The sequence below is a fragment of the Barbatula barbatula genome (genome assembly GCF_947034865.1).
Source record: "Barbatula barbatula genome assembly, chromosome: 24".
In the NCBI taxonomy this organism is placed as follows: Eukaryota; Metazoa; Chordata; class Actinopteri; order Cypriniformes; family Nemacheilidae; genus Barbatula; species Barbatula barbatula.
In genome coordinates this window covers 2726148-2747204 of record NC_136787.1, presented here as the reverse complement: position 1 = coordinate 2747204, position 21057 = coordinate 2726148, and positions in this window count along the sequence as shown.

Here is a 21057-nt window from a genome sequence, read left to right as displayed (position 1 = left end):
AGTGGATGATGAGAATGTCAGTTTTGACAAAGAACACTGATCATTACTAAAATGCTCCAATTGAGCTGTTAGAATGTCAGAAACAAGCTTTCTGAGCTGAGAAATGCATTTTGTGACAAAGTGCTTCAGTGGATGATGAGAATGTCAGTTTTGACAAAGAACACTGTTCATTACTAAAATGCTCTAATTGAGCTGTTAGAATATCAGAAACAAGCTTTCTGAGCTGAGAACTGCATTTTGTGACAAAGTGCTTCAGTGGATGATGAGAATGTCAGTTTTGACAAAGAACACTGTTCATTACTAAAATGCTCTAATTGAGCTGTTAGAATGTCAGAAACAAGCTTTCTGAGCTGAGAACTGCATTTTGTGACAAAAAGCATCAGTGGATGATGAGAATGTCAGTTTTGACAAAGAACACTGTTCATTACTGAAATGCTCCAATTGAGCTGTTAGAATGTCAGAAACAAGCTTTCTGAGCTGAAAACTGCATTTTGTGACAAAGTTCATCAGTGGATGATGAGAATGTCAGTTTTGACAAAGAACACTGATCATCACTAAAATGCTCCAATTAAGCTGTTAGAATGTCAGAAACAAGCTTTCTGAGCTGAGAACTGCATTTTGTGACATAGTTCATCAGTGGATGATGAGAATGTCAGTTTTGACAAAGAACACTGTTCATTACTAAAATTCTCTAATTGAGCTGTTAGAATGTCAGAAACAAGCTTTCTAAGCTGAGAACTGCATTTTGTGAGAAAGTGAATCAGTGGATGATGAGAATGTCAGTTTTGACAAAGAACACTGATCATTACTAAAATGCTCCAATTGAGCTGTTAGAATGTCAGAAACAAGCTTTCTGAGCTGAGAAATGCATTTTGTGACAAAGTGCTTCAGTGGATGATGAGAATGTCAGTTTTGACAAAGAACACTGTTCATTACTGAAATGCTCCAGTTGAGCTGTTAGAAAGTCAGAAACAAGCTTTCTGAGCTGAGAACTGCATTTTGTGACATAGTTCATCAGTGGATGATGAGAATGTCACTTTTGACAAAGAACACTGTTCATTACTAAAATGCTCTAATTGAGCTGTTAGAATGTCAGAAACAAGCTTTCTGAGCTGAGAACTGCATTTTGTGACATAGTTCATCAGTGGATGATGAGAATGTCAGTTTTGAAAAAGAACACTGATCATTACTAAAATGCTCCAATTGAGCTGTTAGAATGTCAGAAACAAGCTTTCTGAGCTGAGAAATGCATTTTGTGACAAAGTGCTTCAGTGGATGATGAGAATGTCAGTTTTGACAAAGAACACTGTTCATTACTGAAATGCTCCAATTGAGCTGTTAGAATGTCAGAAACAAGCTTTCTGAGCTAAGAAATGCATTTTGTGACAAAGTGCATCAGTGGATGATGAGAATGTCACTTTTGACAAAGAACACTGTTCATTACTAAAATGCTCTAATTGAGCTGTTAGAATGTCAGAAACAAGCTTTCTGAGCTGAGAACTGCATTTTGTGACAAAAAGCATCAGTGGATGATGAGAATGTCAGTTTTGACAAAGAACACTGATCATTACTAAAATGCTCCAATTGAGCTGTTAGAATGTCAGAAACAAGCTTTCTGAGCTGAGAAATGCATTTTGTGACAAAGTGCTTCAGTGGATGATGAGAATGTCAGTTTTGACAAAGAACACTGTTCATTACTAAAATGCTCTAATTGAGCTGTTAGAATGTCAGAAACAAGCTTTCTGAGCTGAGAACTGCATTTTGTGACATAGTTCATCAGTGGATGATGAGAATGTCAGTTTTGACAAAGAAAACTGTTCATTACTAAAATGCTCTAATTGAGCTGTTAGAATGTTAGAAACAAGCTTTCTGAGCTGAGAACTGCATTTTGTGACATAGTTCATCAGTGGATGATGAGAATGTCAGTTTTGACAAAGAACACTGATCATTACTAAAATGCTCCAATTGAGCTGTTAGAATGTCAGAAACAAGCTTTCTGAGCTGAGAAATGCATTTTGTGACAAAGTGCTTCAGTGGATGATGAGAATGTCAGTTTTGACAAAGAACACTGTTCATTACTAAAATGCTCTAATTGAGCTGTTAGAATGTCAGAAACAAGCTTTCTGAGCTGAGAACTGCATTTTGTGACATAGTTCATCAGTGGATGATGAGAATGTCACTTTTGACAAAGAACACTGTTCATTACTAAAATGCTCTAATTGAGCTGTTAGAATGTCAGAAACAAGCTTTCTGAGCTGAGAACTGCATTTTGTGACATAGTTCATCAGTGGATGATGAGAATGTCAGTTTTGACAAAGAACACTGATCATTACTAAAATGCTCCAATTGAGCTGTTAGAATGTCAGAAACAAGCTTTCTGAGCTGAGAAATGCATTTTGTGACAAAGTGCTTCAGTGGATGATGAGAATGTCAGTTTTGACAAAGAACACTGTTCATTACTGAAATGCTCCAATTGAGCTGTTAGAATGTCAGAAACAAGCTTTCTGAGCTGAGAAATGCATTTTGTGACAAGTGCATCGGTGGATGATGAGAATGTCACTTTTGACAAAGAACACTGTTCATTACTAAAATGCTCTAATTGAGCTGTTAGAATGTCAGAAACAAGCTTTCTGAGCTGAGAACTGCATTTTGTGACAAAAAGCATCACTGGATGATGAGAATGTCAGTTTTGACAAAGAACACTGTTCATTACTGAAATGCTCCAATTGAGCTGTTAGAATGTCAGAAACAAGCTTTCTGAGCTGAGAAATGCATTTTGTGACAAGTGCATCAGTGGATGATGAGAATGTCACTTTTGACAAAGAACACTGTTCATTACTAAAATGCTCTAATTGAGCTGTTAGAATGTCAGAAACAAGCTTTCTGAGCTGAGAAATGCATTTTGTGACAAAGTGCTTCAGTGGATGATGAGAATGTCAGTTTTGACAAAGAACACTGTTCATTACTGAAATGCTCCAATTGAGCTGTTAGAATGTCAGAAACAAGCTTTCTGAGCTGAAAAATGCATTTTGTGACATAGTTCATCAGTGGATGATGAGAATGTCAGTTTTGACAAAGAACACTGATCATCACTAAAATGCTCCAATTAAGCTGTTAGAATGTCAGAAACAAGCTTTCTGAGCTGAGAACTGCATTTTGTGACATAGTTCATCAGTGGATGATGAGAATGTCAGTTTTGACACAGAACACTGTTCATTACTAAAATTCTCTAATTGAGCTGTTAGAATGTCAGAAACAAGCTTTCTGAGCTGAGAACTGCATTTTGTGAGAAAGTGAATCAGTGGATGATGAGAATGTCAGTTTTGACAAAGAACACTGATCATTACTAAAATTCTCTAATTGAGCTGTTAGAATGTCAGAAACAAGCTTTCTGAGCTGAGAACTGCATTTTGTGAGAAAGTGAATCAGTGGATGATGAGAATGTCAGTTTTGACAAAGAACACTGTTCATTACTAAAATGCTCCAATTGAGCTGTTAGAATGTCAGAAACAAGCTTTCTGAGCATAAAACTGCATTTTGTGACAAAGTGCATCAGTGGGTGATGAGAATGTCAGTTTTGACAAAGAACACTGATCATTACTAAAATGCTCTAATTGAGCTGTTAGAATGTCAGAAACAAGCTTTCTGAGCTGAGAACTGCATTTTGTGACAAAGTGAATCAGTGGATGATGAGAATGTCACTTTTGACAAAGAACACTGATCATTACTGAAATGCTCCAATTGAGCTGTTAGAATGTCAGAAACAAGCTTTCTGAGCTGAGAAATGCATTTTGTGACAAAGTGCTTCAGTGGATGATGAGAATGTCAGTTTTGACAAAGAACACTGTTCATTACTGAAATGCTCCAATTGAGCTGTTAGAATGTCAGAAACAAGCTTTCTGAGCTGAGAAATGCATTTTGTGACAAGTGCATCAGTGGATGATGAGAATGTCACTTTTGACAAAGAACACTGTTCATTACTAAAATGCTCTAATTGAGCTGTTAGAATGTCAGAAACAAGCTTTCTGAGCTGAGAACTGCATTTTGTGACAAAAAGCATCACTGGATGATGAGAATGTCAGTTTTGACAAAGAACACTGTTCATTACTGAAATGCTCCAATTGAGCTGTTAGAATGTCAGAAACAAGCTTTCTGAGCTGAGAAATGCATTTTGTGACAAGTGCATCAGTGGATGATGAGAATGTCACTTTTGACAAAGAACACTGTTCATTACTAAAATGCTCTAATTGAGCTGTTAGAATGTCAGAAACAAGCTTTCTGAGCTGAGAAATGCATTTTGTGACAAAGTGCTTCAGTGGATGATGAGAATGTCAGTTTTGACAAAGAACACTGTTCATTACTGAAATGCTCCAATTGAGCTGTTAGAATGTCAGAAACAAGCTTTCTGAGCTGAAAAATGCATTTTGTGACATAGTTCATCAGTGGATGATGAGAATGTCAGTTTTGACAAAGAACACTGATCATCACTAAAATGCTCCAATTAAGCTGTTAGAATGTCAGAAACAAGCTTTCTGAGCTGAGAACTGCATTTTGTGACATAGTTCATCAGTGGATGATGAGAATGTCAGTTTTGACACAGAACACTGTTCATTACTAAAATTCTCTAATTGAGCTGTTAGAATGTCAGAAACAAGCTTTCTGAGCTGAGAACTGCATTTTGTGAGAAAGTGAATCAGTGGATGATGAGAATGTCAGTTTTGACAAAGAACACTGATCATTACTAAAATGCTCCAATTGAGCTGTTAGAATGTCAGAAACAAGCTTTCTGAGCTGAGAACTGCATTTTGTGACAAAGTGAATCAGTGGATGGATGAGAATGTCACTTTTGACAAAGAACACTGTTCATTACTGAAATGCTCCAATTGAGCTGTTAGAATGTCAGAAACAAGCTTTCTGAGCTGAAAACTGCATTTTGTGACATAGTTCATCAGTGGATGATGAGAATGTCAGTTTTGACAAAAGAACACTGTTCATTACTAAAATTCTCTAATTGAGCTGTTAGAATGTCAGAAACAAGCTTTCTGAGCTGAGAACTGCATTTTGTGAGAAAGTGAATCAGTGGATGATGAGAATGTCAGTTTTGACAAAGAACACTGTTCATTACTAAAATGCTCCAATTGAGCTGTTAGAATGTCAGAAACAAGCTTTCTGAGCATAAAACTGCATTTTGTGACAAAGTGCATCAGTGGGTGATGAGAATGTCAGTTTTGACAAAGAACACTGTTCATTACTAAAATGCTCTAATTGAGCTGTTAGAATGTCAGAAACAAGCTTTCTGAGCTGAAAACTGCATTTTGTGACAAAGTGAATCAGTGAATGATGAGAATGTCAGTTTTGACAAAGAACACTGATCATTACTAAAATGCTCTAATTGAGCTGTTAGAATGTCAGAAACAAGCTTTCTGAGCTGAGAACTGCATTTTGTGACAAAGTGAATCAGTGGATGATGAGAATGTCAGTTTTGACAAAGAACACTGATCATTACTGAAATGCTCCAATTGAGCTGTTAGAATGTCAGAAACAAGCTTTCTGAGCTGAGAAATGCATTTTGTGACAAAGTGCTTCAGTGGATGATGAGAATGTCAGTTTTGACAAAGAACACTGTTCATTACTAAAATGCTCTAATTGAGCTGTTAGAATGTCAGAAACAAGCTTTCTGAGCTGAGAACTGCATTTTGTGACATAGTTCATCAGTGGATGATGAGAATGTCACTTTTGACAAAGAACACTGATCATTACTGAAATGCTCCAATTGAGCTGTTAGAATGTCAGAAACAAGCTTTCTGAGCTGAGAAATGCATTTTGTGACAAAGTGCATCAGTGGATGATGAGAATGTCACTTTTGACAAAGAACACTGTTCATTACTAAAATGCTCTAATTGAGCTGTTAGAATGTCAGAAACAAGCTTTCTGAGCTGAGAACTGCATTTTGTGACAAAAAGCATCACTGGATGATGAGAATGTCAGTTTTGACAAAGAACACTGATCATTACTAAAATGCTCCAATTGAGCTGTTAGAATGTCAGAAACAAGCTTTCTGAGCTGAGAACTGCATTTTGTGACATAGTTCATCAGTGGATGATGAGAATGTCAGTTTTGACAAAGAACACTGTTCATTACTGAAATGCTCCAATTGAGCTGTTAGAATGTCAGAAACAAGCTTTCTGAGCTGAGAAATGCATTTTGTGACAAAGTACATCAGTGGATGATGAGAATGTCACTTTTGACAAAGAACACTGTTCATTACTAAAATGCTCTAATTGAGCTGTTAGAATGTCAGAAACAAGCTTTCTGAGCTGAGAACTGCATTTTGTGACAAAAAGCATCAGTGGATGATGAGAATGTCAGTTTTGACAAAGAACACTGATCATTACTAAAATGCTCCAATTGAGCTGTTAGAATGTCAGAAACAAGCTTTCTGAGCTGAGAACTGCATTTTGTGACATAGTTCATCAGTGGATGATGAGAATGTCGGTTTTGACAAAGAACACTGTTCATTACTGAAATGCTCTAATTGAGCTGTTAGAATGTCAGAAACAAGCTTTCTGAGCTGAGAACTGCATTTTGTGACATAGTTCATCAGTGGATGATGAGAATGTCAGTTTTGACAAAGAACACTGTTCATTACTGAAATGCTCCAATTGAGCTGTTAGAATGTCAGAAACAAGCTTTCTGAGCTGAGAAATGCATTTTGTGACATAGTTCATCAGTGGATGATGAGAATGTCAGTTTTGACAAAGAACACTGATCATTACTAAAATGCTCCAATGAGCTGTTAGAATGTCAGAAACAAGCTTTCTGAGCTGAGAAATGCATTTTGTGACAAAGTGCTTCAGTGGATGATGAGAATGTCAGTTTTGACAAAGAACACTGTTCATTACTGAAATGCTCTAATTGAGCTGTTAGAATGTCAGAAACAAGCTTTCTGAGCTGAGAACTGCATTTTGTGACAAAAAGCATCACTGGATGATGAGAATGTCAGTTTTGACAAAGAACACTGATCATTACTAAAATGCTCCAATTGAGCTGTTAGAATGTCAGAAACAAGCTTTCTGAGCTGAGAAATGCATTTTGTGACAAAGTGCTTCAGTGGATGATGAGAATGTCAGTTTTGACAAAGAACACTGTTCATTACTAAAATGCTCTAATTGAGCTGTTAGAATGTCAGAAACAAGCTTTCTGAGCTGAGAACTGCATTTTGTGACATAGTTCATCAGTGGATGATGAGAATGTCAGTTTTGACAAAGAAAACTGTTCATTGCTAAAATGCTCTAATTGAGCTGTTAGAATGTTAGAAACAAGCTTTCTGAGCTGAGAACTGCATTTTGTGACATAGTTCATCAGTGGATGATGAGAATGTCAGTTTTGACAAAGAACACTGATCATTACTAAAATGCTCTAATTGAGCTGTTAGAATGTCAGAAACAAGCTTTCTGAGCTGAGAACTGCATTTTGTGACATAGTTCATCAGTGGATGATGAGAATGTCGGTTTTGACAAAGAACACTGTTCATTACTGAAATGCTCCAATTGAGCTGTTAGAATGTCAGAAACAAGCTTTCTGAGCTGAGAACTGCATTTTGTGACATAGTTCATCAGTGGATGATGAGAATGTCAGTTTTGACAAAGAACACTGTTCATTACTGAAATGCTCCAATTGAGCTGTTAGAATGTCAGAAACAAGCTTTCTGAGCTGAGAAATGCATTTTGTGACAAAGTACATCAGTGGATGATGAGAATGTCACTTTTGACAAAGAACACTGTTCATTACTAAAATGCTCTAATTGAGCTGTTAGAATGTCAGAAACAAGCTTTCTGAGCTGAGAACTGCATTTTGTGACAAAAAGCATCAGTGGATGATGAGAATGTCAGTTTTGACAAAGAACACTGATCATTACTAAAATGCTCCAATTGAGCTGTTAGAATGTCAGAAACAAGCTTTCTGAGCTGAGAACTGCATTTTGTGACATAGTTCATCAGTGGATGATGAGAATGTCGGTTTTGACAAAGAACACTGTTCATTACTGAAATGCTCTAATTGAGCTGTTAGAATGTCAGAAACAAGCTTTCTGAGCTGAGAACTGCATTTTGTGACATAGTTCATCAGTGGATGATGAGAATGTCAGTTTTGACAAAGAACACTGTTCATTACTGAAATGCTCCAATTGAGCTGTTAGAATGTCAGAAACAAGCTTTCTGAGCATAAAACTGCATTTTGTGACAAAGTGCATCAGTGGATGATGAGAATGTCACTTTTGACAAAGAACACTGTTCATTACTAAAATGCTCTAATTGAGCTGTTAGAATGTCAGAAACAAGCTTTCTGAGCTGAGAACTGCATTTTGTGACAAAAAGCATCAGTGGATGATGAGAATGTCAGTTTTGACAAAGAACACTGATCATTACTAAAATGCTCCAATTGAGCTGTTAGAATGTCAGAAACAAGCTTTCTGAGCTGAGAAATGCTTTTTGTGACAAAGTGCTTCAGTGGATGATGAGAATGTCAGTTTTGACAAAGAACACTGTTCATTACTAAAATGCTCTAATTGAGCTGTTAGAATGTCAGAAACAAGCTTTCTGAGCCGAGAAATGCATTTTGTGACAAAGTGCATCAGTGGATGATGAGAATGTCAGTTTTGACAAAGAAAACTGTTAATTACTAAAATGCTCTAATTGAGCTGTTAGCATGTTAGAAACAAGCTTTCTGAGCTGAGAACTGCATTTTGTGAGAAAGTGAATCAGTGGATGATGAGAATGTCAGTTTTGACAAAGAACACTGATCATTACTAAAATGCTCCAATTGAGCTGTTAGAATGTCAGAAACAAGCTTTCTGAGTTGAGAACTGCATTTTGTGACAAAGTGAATCAGTGGATGGATGAGAATGTCACTTTTGACAAAGAACACTGTTCATTACTGAAATGCTCCAATTGAGCTGTTAGAATGTCAGAAACAAGCTTTCTGAGCTGAAAACTGCATTTTGTGACATAGTTCATCAGTGGATGATGAGAATGTCAGTTTTGACAAAGAACACTGTTCATTACTAAAATGCTCTAATTGAGCTGTTAGAATGTTAGAAACAAGCTTTCTGAGCTGAGAACTGCATTTTGTGACAAAGTGAATCAGTGGATGATGAGAATGTCAGTTTTGACAAAGAACACTGATCATCACTAAAATGCTCCAATTGAGCTGTTAGAATGTCAGAAACAAGCTTTCTGAGCTGAGAACTGCATTTTGTGACAAAGTGAATCAGTGGATGATGAGAATGTCAGTTTTGACAAAGAACACTGTTCATTACTAAAATGCTCCAATTGAGCTGTTAGAATGTCAGAAACAAGCTTTCTGAGCATAAAACTGCATTTTGTGACAAAGTGAATCAGTGGATGATGAGAATGTCAGTTTTGACAAAGAACACTGATCATTACTAAAATGCTCTAATTGAGCTGTTAGAATGTCAGAAACAAGCTTTCTGAGCTGAAAACTGCATTTTTTGACAAAGTGCATCAGTGGATGATGAGAATGTCAGTTTTGACAAAGAACACTGTTCATTACTAAAATGCTCTAAATGAGCTGTTAGAATGTCAGAAACAAGCTTTCTGAGCTGAGAACTGCATTTTGTGACATAGTTCATCAGTGGATGATGAGAATGTCAGTTTTGACAAAGAACACTGTTCATTACTAAAATGCTCTAATTGAGCTGTTAGAATGTCAGAAACAAGCTTTCTGAGCTGAGAACTGCATTTTGTGACATAGTTCATCAGTGAATGATGAGAATGTCAGTTTTGACAAAGAACACTGTTCATTACTGAAATGCTCTAATTGAGCTGTTAGAATGTCAGAAACAAGCTTTCTGAGCTGAGAACTGCATTTTGTGACATAGTTCATCAGTGGATGATGAGAATGTCAGTTTTGACAAAGAAACATAGTTCATCAGTGGATGATGAGAATGTCAGTTTTGACAAAGAACACTGTTCATTACTAAAATGCTCTAATTGAGCTGTTAGAATGTCAGAAACAAGCTTTCTGAGCTGAGAACTGCATTTTGTGACATAGTTCATCAGTGGATGATGAGAATGTCAGTTTTGACAAAGAAAACTGTTCATTACTAAAATGCTCTAATTGAGCTGTTAGAATGTTAGAAACAAGCTTTCTGAGCTGAGAACTGCATTTTGTGACATAGTTCATCAGTGGATGATGAGAATGTCAGTTTTGACAAAGAACACTGATCATTACTAAAATGCTCCAATTTGAGCTGTTAGAATGTCAGAAACAAGCTTTCTGAGCTGAGAAATGCATTTTGTGACAAAGTGCTTCAGTGGATGATGAGAATGTCAGTTTTGACAAAGAACACTGTTCATTACTAAAATGCTCTAATTGAGCTGTTAGAATGTCAGAAACAAGCTTTCTGAGCTGAGAACTGCATTTTGTGACAAAGTGCTTCAGTGGATGATGAGAATGTCAGTTTTGACAAAGAACACTGTTCATTACTAAAATGCTCTAATTGAGCTGTTAGAATGTCAGAAACAAGCTTTCTGAGCTGAGAACTGCATTTTGTGACAAAAAGCATCAGTGGATGATGAGAATGTCAGTTTTGACAAAGAACACTGTTCATTACTGAAATGCTCCAATTGAGCTGTTAGAATGTCAGAAACAAGCTTTCTGAGCTGAAAACTGCATTTTGTGACAAAGTTCATCAGTGGATGATGAGAATGTCAGTTTTGACAAAGAACACTGATCATCACTAAAATGCTCCAATTAAGCTGTTAGAATGTCAGAAACAAGCTTTCTGAGCTGAGAACTGCATTTTGTGACATAGTTCATCAGTGGATGATGAGAATGTCAGTTTTGACAAAGAACACTGTTCATTACTAAAATTCTCTAATTGAGCTGTTAGAATGTCAGAAACAAGCTTTCTAAGCTGAGAACTGCATTTTGTGAGAAAGTGAATCAGTGGATGATGAGAATGTCAGTTTTGACAAAGAACACTGATCATTACTAAAATGCTCCAATTGAGCTGTTAGAATGTCAGAAACAAGCTTTCTGAGCTGAGAAATGCATTTTGTGACAAAGTGCTTCAGTGGATGATGAGAATGTCAGTTTTGACAAAGAACACTGTTCATTACTGAAATGCTCCAGTTGAGCTGTTAGAAAGTCAGAAACAAGCTTTCTGAGCTGAGAACTGCATTTTGTGACATAGTTCATCAGTGGATGATGAGAATGTCACTTTTGACAAAGAACACTGTTCATTACTAAAATGCTCTAATTGAGCTGTTAGAATGTCAGAAACAAGCTTTCTGAGCTGAGAACTGCATTTTGTGACATAGTTCATCAGTGGATGATGAGAATGTCAGTTTTGAAAAAGAACACTGATCATTACTAAAATGCTCCAATTGAGCTGTTAGAATGTCAGAAACAAGCTTTCTGAGCTGAGAAATGCATTTTGTGACAAAGTGCTTCAGTGGATGATGAGAATGTCAGTTTTGACAAAGAACACTGTTCATTACTGAAATGCTCCAATTGAGCTGTTAGAATGTCAGAAACAAGCTTTCTGAGCTAAGAAATGCATTTTGTGACAAAGTGCATCAGTGGATGATGAGAATGTCACTTTTGACAAAGAACACTGTTCATTACTAAAATGCTCTAATTGAGCTGTTAGAATGTCAGAAACAAGCTTTCTGAGCTGAGAACTGCATTTTGTGACAAAAAGCATCAGTGGATGATGAGAATGTCAGTTTTGACAAAGAACACTGATCATTACTAAAATGCTCCAATTGAGCTGTTAGAATGTCAGAAACAAGCTTTCTGAGCTGAGAAATGCATTTTGTGACAAAGTGCTTCAGTGGATGATGAGAATGTCAGTTTTGACAAAGAACACTGTTCATTACTAAAATGCTCTAATTGAGCTGTTAGAATGTCAGAAACAAGCTTTCTGAGCTGAGAACTGCATTTTGTGACATAGTTCATCAGTGGATGATGAGAATGTCAGTTTTGACAAAGAAAACTGTTCATTACTAAAATGCTCTAATTGAGCTGTTAGAATGTTAGAAACAAGCTTTCTGAGCTGAGAACTGCATTTTGTGACATAGTTCATCAGTGGATGATGAGAATGTCAGTTTTGACAAAGAACACTGATCATTACTAAAATGCTCCAATTGAGCTGTTAGAATGTCAGAAACAAGCTTTCTGAGCTGAGAAATGCATTTTGTGACAAAGTGCTTCAGTGGATGATGAGAATGTCAGTTTTGACAAAGAACACTGTTCATTACTAAAATGCTCTAATTGAGCTGTTAGAATGTCAGAAACAAGCTTTCTGAGCTGAGAACTGCATTTTGTGACATAGTTCATCAGTGGATGATGAGAATGTCACTTTTGACAAAGAACACTGTTCATTACTAAAATGCTCTAATTGAGCTGTTAGAATGTCAGAAACAAGCTTTCTGAGCTGAGAACTGCATTTTGTGACATAGTTCATCAGTGGATGATGAGAATGTCAGTTTTGACAAAGAACACTGATCATTACTAAAATGCTCCAATTGAGCTGTTAGAATGTCAGAAACAAGCTTTCTGAGCTGAGAAATGCATTTTGTGACAAAGTGCTTCAGTGGATGATGAGAATGTCAGTTTTGACAAAGAACACTGTTCATTACTGAAATGCTCCAATTGAGCTGTTAGAATGTCAGAAACAAGCTTTCTGAGCTGAGAAATGCATTTTGTGACAAGTGCATCGGTGGATGATGAGAATGTCACTTTTGACAAAGAACACTGTTCATTACTAAAATGCTCTAATTGAGCTGTTAGAATGTCAGAAACAAGCTTTCTGAGCTGAGAACTGCATTTTGTGACAAAAAGCATCACTGGATGATGAGAATGTCAGTTTTGACAAAGAACACTGTTCATTACTGAAATGCTCCAATTGAGCTGTTAGAATGTCAGAAACAAGCTTTCTGAGCTGAGAAATGCATTTTGTGACAAGTGCATCAGTGGATGATGAGAATGTCACTTTTGACAAAGAACACTGTTCATTACTAAAATGCTCTAATTGAGCTGTTAGAATGTCAGAAACAAGCTTTCTGAGCTGAGAAATGCATTTTGTGACAAAGTGCTTCAGTGGATGATGAGAATGTCAGTTTTGACAAAGAACACTGTTCATTACTGAAATGCTCCAATTGAGCTGTTAGAATGTCAGAAACAAGCTTTCTGAGCTGAAAAATGCATTTTGTGACATAGTTCATCAGTGGATGATGAGAATGTCAGTTTTGACAAAGAACACTGATCATCACTAAAATGCTCCAATTAAGCTGTTAGAATGTCAGAAACAAGCTTTCTGAGCTGAGAACTGCATTTTGTGACATAGTTCATCAGTGGATGATGAGAATGTCAGTTTTGACACAGAACACTGTTCATTACTAAAATTCTCTAATTGAGCTGTTAGAATGTCAGAAACAAGCTTTCTGAGCTGAGAACTGCATTTTGTGAGAAAGTGAATCAGTGGATGATGAGAATGTCAGTTTTGACAAAGAACACTGATCATTACTAAAATTCTCTAATTGAGCTGTTAGAATGTCAGAAACAAGCTTTCTGAGCTGAGAACTGCATTTTGTGAGAAAGTGAATCAGTGGATGATGAGAATGTCAGTTTTGACAAAGAACACTGTTCATTACTAAAATGCTCCAATTGAGCTGTTAGAATGTCAGAAACAAGCTTTCTGAGCATAAAACTGCATTTTGTGACAAAGTGCATCAGTGGGTGATGAGAATGTCAGTTTTGACAAAGAACACTGATCATTACTAAAATGCTCTAATTGAGCTGTTAGAATGTCAGAAACAAGCTTTCTGAGCTGAGAACTGCATTTTGTGACAAAGTGAATCAGTGGATGATGAGAATGTCACTTTTGACAAAGAACACTGATCATTACTGAAATGCTCCAATTGAGCTGTTAGAATGTCAGAAACAAGCTTTCTGAGCTGAGAAATGCATTTTGTGACAAAGTGCTTCAGTGGATGATGAGAATGTCAGTTTTGACAAAGAACACTGTTCATTACTGAAATGCTCCAATTGAGCTGTTAGAATGTCAGAAACAAGCTTTCTGAGCTGAGAAATGCATTTTGTGACAAGTGCATCAGTGGATGATGAGAATGTCACTTTTGACAAAGAACACTGTTCATTACTAAAATGCTCTAATTGAGCTGTTAGAATGTCAGAAACAAGCTTTCTGAGCTGAGAACTGCATTTTGTGACAAAAAGCATCACTGGATGATGAGAATGTCAGTTTTGACAAAGAACACTGTTCATTACTGAAATGCTCCAATTGAGCTGTTAGAATGTCAGAAACAAGCTTTCTGAGCTGAGAAATGCATTTTGTGACAAGTGCATCAGTGGATGATGAGAATGTCACTTTTGACAAAGAACACTGTTCATTACTAAAATGCTCTAATTGAGCTGTTAGAATGTCAGAAACAAGCTTTCTGAGCTGAGAAATGCATTTTGTGACAAAGTGCTTCAGTGGATGATGAGAATGTCAGTTTTGACAAAGAACACTGTTCATTACTGAAATGCTCCAATTGAGCTGTTAGAATGTCAGAAACAAGCTTTCTGAGCTGAAAAATGCATTTTGTGACATAGTTCATCAGTGGATGATGAGAATGTCAGTTTTGACAAAGAACACTGATCATCACTAAAATGCTCCAATTAAGCTGTTAGAATGTCAGAAACAAGCTTTCTGAGCTGAGAACTGCATTTTGTGACATAGTTCATCAGTGGATGATGAGAATGTCAGTTTTGACACAGAACACTGTTCATTACTAAAATTCTCTAATTGAGCTGTTAGAATGTCAGAAACAAGCTTTCTGAGCTGAGAACTGCATTTTGTGAGAAAGTGAATCAGTGGATGATGAGAATGTCAGTTTTGACAAAGAACACTGATCATTACTAAAATGCTCCAATTGAGCTGTTAGAATGTCAGAAACAAGCTTTCTGAGCTGAGAACTGCATTTTGTGACAAAGTGAATCAGTGGATGGATGAGAATGTCACTTTTGACAAAGAACACTGTTCATTACTGAAATGCTCCAATTGAGCTGTTAGAATGTCAGAAACAAGCTTTCTGAGCTGAAAACTGCATTTTGTGACATAGTTCATCAGTGGATGATGAGAATGTCAGTTTTGACAAAAGAACACTGTTCATTACTAAAATTCTCTAATTGAGCTGTTAGAATGTCAGAAACAAGCTTTCTGAGCTGAGAACTGCATTTTGTGAGAAAGTGAATCAGTGGATGATGAGAATGTCAGTTTTGACAAAGAACACTGTTCATTACTAAAATGCTCCAATTGAGCTGTTAGAATGTCAGAAACAAGCTTTCTGAGCATAAAACTGCATTTTGTGACAAAGTGCATCAGTGGGTGATGAGAATGTCAGTTTTGACAAAGAACACTGTTCATTACTAAAATGCTCTAATTGAGCTGTTAGAATGTCAGAAACAAGCTTTCTGAGCTGAAAACTGCATTTTGTGACAAAGTGAATCAGTGAATGATGAGAATGTCAGTTTTGACAAAGAACACTGATCATTACTAAAATGCTCTAATTGAGCTGTTAGAATGTCAGAAACAAGCTTTCTGAGCTGAGAACTGCATTTTGTGACAAAGTGAATCAGTGGATGATGAGAATGTCAGTTTTGACAAAGAACACTGATCATTACTGAAATGCTCCAATTGAGCTGTTAGAATGTCAGAAACAAGCTTTCTGAGCTGAGAAATGCATTTTGTGACAAAGTGCTTCAGTGGATGATGAGAATGTCAGTTTTGACAAAGAACACTGTTCATTACTAAAATGCTCTAATTGAGCTGTTAGAATGTCAGAAACAAGCTTTCTGAGCTGAGAACTGCATTTTGTGACATAGTTCATCAGTGGATGATGAGAATGTCACTTTTGACAAAGAACACTGATCATTACTGAAATGCTCCAATTGAGCTGTTAGAATGTCAGAAACAAGCTTTCTGAGCTGAGAAATGCATTTTGTGACAAAGTGCATCAGTGGATGATGAGAATGTCACTTTTGACAAAGAACACTGTTCATTACTAAAATGCTCTAATTGAGCTGTTAGAATGTCAGAAACAAGCTTTCTGAGCTGAGAACTGCATTTTGTGACAAAAAGCATCACTGGATGATGAGAATGTCAGTTTTGACAAAGAACACTGATCATTACTAAAATGCTCCAATTGAGCTGTTAGAATGTCAGAAACAAGCTTTCTGAGCTGAGAACTGCATTTTGTGACATAGTTCATCAGTGGATGATGAGAATGTCAGTTTTGACAAAGAACACTGTTCATTACTGAAATGCTCCAATTGAGCTGTTAGAATGTCAGAAACAAGCTTTCTGAGCTGAGAAATGCATTTTGTGACAAAGTACATCAGTGGATGATGAGAATGTCACTTTTGACAAAGAACACTGTTCATTACTAAAATGCTCTAATTGAGCTGTTAGAATGTCAGAAACAAGCTTTCTGAGCTGAGAACTGCATTTTGTGACAAAAAGCATCAGTGGATGATGAGAATGTCAGTTTTGACAAAGAACACTGATCATTACTAAAATGCTCCAATTGAGCTGTTAGAATGTCAGAAACAAGCTTTCTGAGCTGAGAACTGCATTTTGTGACATAGTTCATCAGTGGATGATGAGAATGTCGGTTTTGACAAAGAACACTGTTCATTACTGAAATGCTCTAATTGAGCTGTTAGAATGTCAGAAACAAGCTTTCTGAGCTGAGAACTGCATTTTGTGACATAGTTCATCAGTGGATGATGAGAATGTCAGTTTTGACAAAGAACACTGTTCATTACTGAAATGCTCCAATTGAGCTGTTAGAATGTCAGAAACAAGCTTTCTGAGCTGAGAAATGCATTTTGTGACATAGTTCATCAGTGGATGATGAGAATGTCAGTTTTGACAAAGAACACTGATCATTACTAAAATGCTCCAATGAGCTGTTAGAATGTCAGAAACAAGCTTTCTGAGCTGAGAAATGCATTTTGTGACAAAGTGCTTCAGTGGATGATGAGAATGTCAGTTTTGACAAAGAACACTGTTCATTACTGAAATGCTCTAATTGAGCTGTTAGAATGTCAGAAACAAGCTTTCTGAGCTGAGAACTGCATTTTGTGACAAAAAGCATCACTGGATGATGAGAATGTCAGTTTTGACAAAGAACACTGATCATTACTAAAATGCTCCAATTGAGCTGTTAGAATGTCAGAAACAAGCTTTCTGAGCTGAGAAATGCATTTTGTGACAAAGTGCTTCAGTGGATGATGAGAATGTCAGTTTTGACAAAGAACACTGTTCATTACTAAAATGCTCTAATTGAGCTGTTAGAATGTCAGAAACAAGCTTTCTGAGCTGAGAACTGCATTTTGTGACATAGTTCATCAGTGGATGATGAGAATGTCAGTTTTGACAAAGAAAACTGTTCATTGCTAAAATGCTCTAATTGAGCTGTTAGAATGTTAGAAACAAGCTTTCTGAGCTGAGAACTGCATTTTGTGACATAGTTCATCAGTGGATGATGAGAATGTCAGTTTTGACAAAGAACACTGATCATTACTAAAATGCTCTAATTGAGCTGTTAGAATGTCAGAAACAAGCTTTCTGAGCTGAGAACTGCATTTTGTGACATAGTTCATCAGTGGATGATGAGAATGTCGGTTTTGACAAAGAACACTGTTCATTACTGAAATGCTCCAATTGAGCTGTTAGAATGTCAGAAACAAGCTTTCTGAGCTGAGAACTGCATTTTGTGACATAGTTCATCAGTGGATGATGAGAATGTCAGTTTTGACAAAGAACACTGTTCATTACTGAAATGCTCCAATTGAGCTGTTAGAATGTCAGAAACAAGCTTTCTGAGCTGAGAAATGCATTTTGTGACAAAGTACATCAGTGGATGATGAGAATGTCACTTTTGACAAAGAACACTGTTCATTACTAAAATGCTCTAATTGAGCTGTTAGAATGTCAGAAACAAGCTTTCTGAGCTGAGAACTGCATTTTGTGACAAAAAGCATCAGTGGATGATGAGAATGTCAGTTTTGACAAAGAACACTGATCATTACTAAAATGCTCCAATTGAGCTGTTAGAATGTCAGAAACAAGCTTTCTGAGCTGAGAACTGCATTTTGTGACATAGTTCATCAGTGGATGATGAGAATGTCGGTTTTGACAAAGAACACTGTTCATTACTGAAATGCTCTAATTGAGCTGTTAGAATGTCAGAAACAAGCTTTCTGAGCTGAGAACTGCATTTTGTGACATAGTTCATCAGTGGATGATGAGAATGTCAGTTTTGACAAAGAACACTGTTCATTACTGAAATGCTCCAATTGAGCTGTTAGAATGTCAGAAACAAGCTTTCTGAGCATAAAACTGCATTTTGTGACAAAGTGCATCAGTGGATGATGAGAATGTCACTTTTGACAAAGAACACTGTTCATTACTAAAATGCTCTAATTGAGCTGTTAGAATGTCAGAAACAAGCTTTCTGAGCTGAGAACTGCATTTTGTGACAAAAAGCATCAGTGGATGATGAGAATGTCAGTTTTGACAAAGAACACTGATCATTACTAAAATGCTCCAATTGAGCTGTTAGAATGTCAGAAACAAGCTTTCTGAGCTGAGAAATGCTTTTTGTGACAAAGTGCTTCAGTGGATGATGAGAATGTCAGTTTTGACAAAGAACACTGTTCATTACTAAAATGCTCTAATTGAGCTGTTAGAATGTCAGAAACAAGCTTTCTGAGCCGAGAAATGCATTTTGTGACAAAGTGCATCAGTGGATGATGAGAATGTCAGTTTTGACAAAGAAAACTGTTAATTACTAAAATGCTCTAATTGAGCTGTTAGCATGTTAGAAACAAGCTTTCTGAGCTGAGAACTGCATTTTGTGAGAAAGTGAATCAGTGGATGATGAGAATGTCAGTTTTGACAAAGAACACTGATCATTACTAAAATGCTCCAATTGAGCTGTTAGAATGTCAGAAACAAGCTTTCTGAGTTGAGAACTGCATTTTGTGACAAAGTGAATCAGTGGATGGATGAGAATGTCACTTTTGACAAAGAACACTGTTCATTACTGAAATGCTCCAATTGAGCTGTTAGAATGTCAGAAACAAGCTTTCTGAGCTGAAAACTGCATTTTGTGACATAGTTCATCAGTGGATGATGAGAATGTCAGTTTTGACAAAGAACACTGTTCATTACTAAAATGCTCTAATTGAGCTGTTAGAATGTTAGAAACAAGCTTTCTGAGCTGAGAACTGCATTTTGTGACAAAGTGAATCAGTGGATGATGAGAATGTCAGTTTTGACAAAGAACACTGATCATCACTAAAATGCTCCAATTGAGCTGTTAGAATGTCAGAAACAAGCTTTCTGAGCTGAGAACTGCATTTTGTGACAAAGTGAATCAGTGGATGATGAGAATGTCAGTTTTGACAAAGAACACTGTTCATTACTAAAATGCTCCAATTGAGCTGTTAGAATGTCAGAAACAAGCTTTCTGAGCATAAAACTGCATTTTGTGACAAAGTGAATCAGTGGATGATGAGAATGTCAGTTTTGACAAAGAACACTGATCATTACTAAAATGCTCTAATTGAGCTGTTAGAATGTCAGAAACAAGCTTTCTGAGCTGAAAACTGCATTTTTTGACAAAGTGCATCAGTGGATGATGAGAATGTCAGTTTTGACAAAGAACACTGTTCATTACTAAAATGCTCTAAATGAGCTGTTAGAATGTCAGAAACAAGCTTTCTGAGCTGAGAACTGCATTTTGTGACATAGTTCATCAGTGGATGATGAGAATGTCAGTTTTGACAAAGAACACTGTTCATTACTAAAATGCTCTAATTGAGCTGTTAGAATGTCAGAAACAAGCTTTCTGAGCTGAGAACTGCATTTTGTGACATAGTTCATCAGTGAATGATGAGAATGTCAGTTTTGACAAAGAACACTGTTCATTACTGAAATGCTCTAATTGAGCTGTTAGAATGTCAGAAACAAGCTTTCTGAGCTGAGAACTGCATTTTGTGACATAGTTCATCAGTGGATGATGAGAATGTCAGTTTTGACAAAGAAACATAGTTCATCAGTGGATGATGAGAATGTCAGTTTTGACAAAGAACACTGTTCATTACTAAAATGCTCTAATTGAGCTGTTAGAATGTCAGAAACAAGCTTTCTGAGCTGAGAACTGCATTTTGTGACATAGTTCATCAGTGGATGATGAGAATGTCAGTTTTGACAAAGAAAACTGTTCATTACTAAAATGCTCTAATTGAGCTGTTAGAATGTTAGAAACAAGCTTTCTGAGCTGAGAACTGCATTTTGTGACATAGTTCATCAGTGGATGATGAGAATGTCAGTTTTGACAAAGAACACTGATCATTACTAAAATGCTCCAATTTGAGCTGTTAGAATGTCAGAAACAAGCTTTCTGAGCTGAGAAATGCATTTTGTGACAAAGTGCTTCAGTGGATGATGAGAATGTCAGTTTTGACAAAGAACACTGTTCATTACTAAAATGCTCTAATTGAGCTGTTAGAATGTCAGAAACAAGCTTTCTGAGCTGAGAACTGCATTTTGTGACATAGTTCATCAGTGGATGATGAGAATGTCAGTTTTGACAAAGAAAACTGTTCATTACTAAAATGCTCTAATTGAGCTGTTAGAATGTTAGAAACAAGCTTTCTGAGCTGAGAACTGCATTTTGTGACATAGTTCATCAGTGGATGATGAGAATGTCAGTTTTGACAAAGAACACTGATCATTACTAAAATGCTCCAATTGAGCTGTTAGAATGTCAGAAACAAGCTTTCTGAGCTGAGAAATGCATTTTGTGACAAAGTGCTTCAGTGGATGATGAGAATGTCAGTTTTGACAAAGAACACTGTTCATTACTAAAATGCTCTAATTGAGCTGTTAGAATGTCAGAAACAAGCTTTCTGAGCTGAGAACTGCATTTTGTGACATAGTTCATCAGTGGATGATGA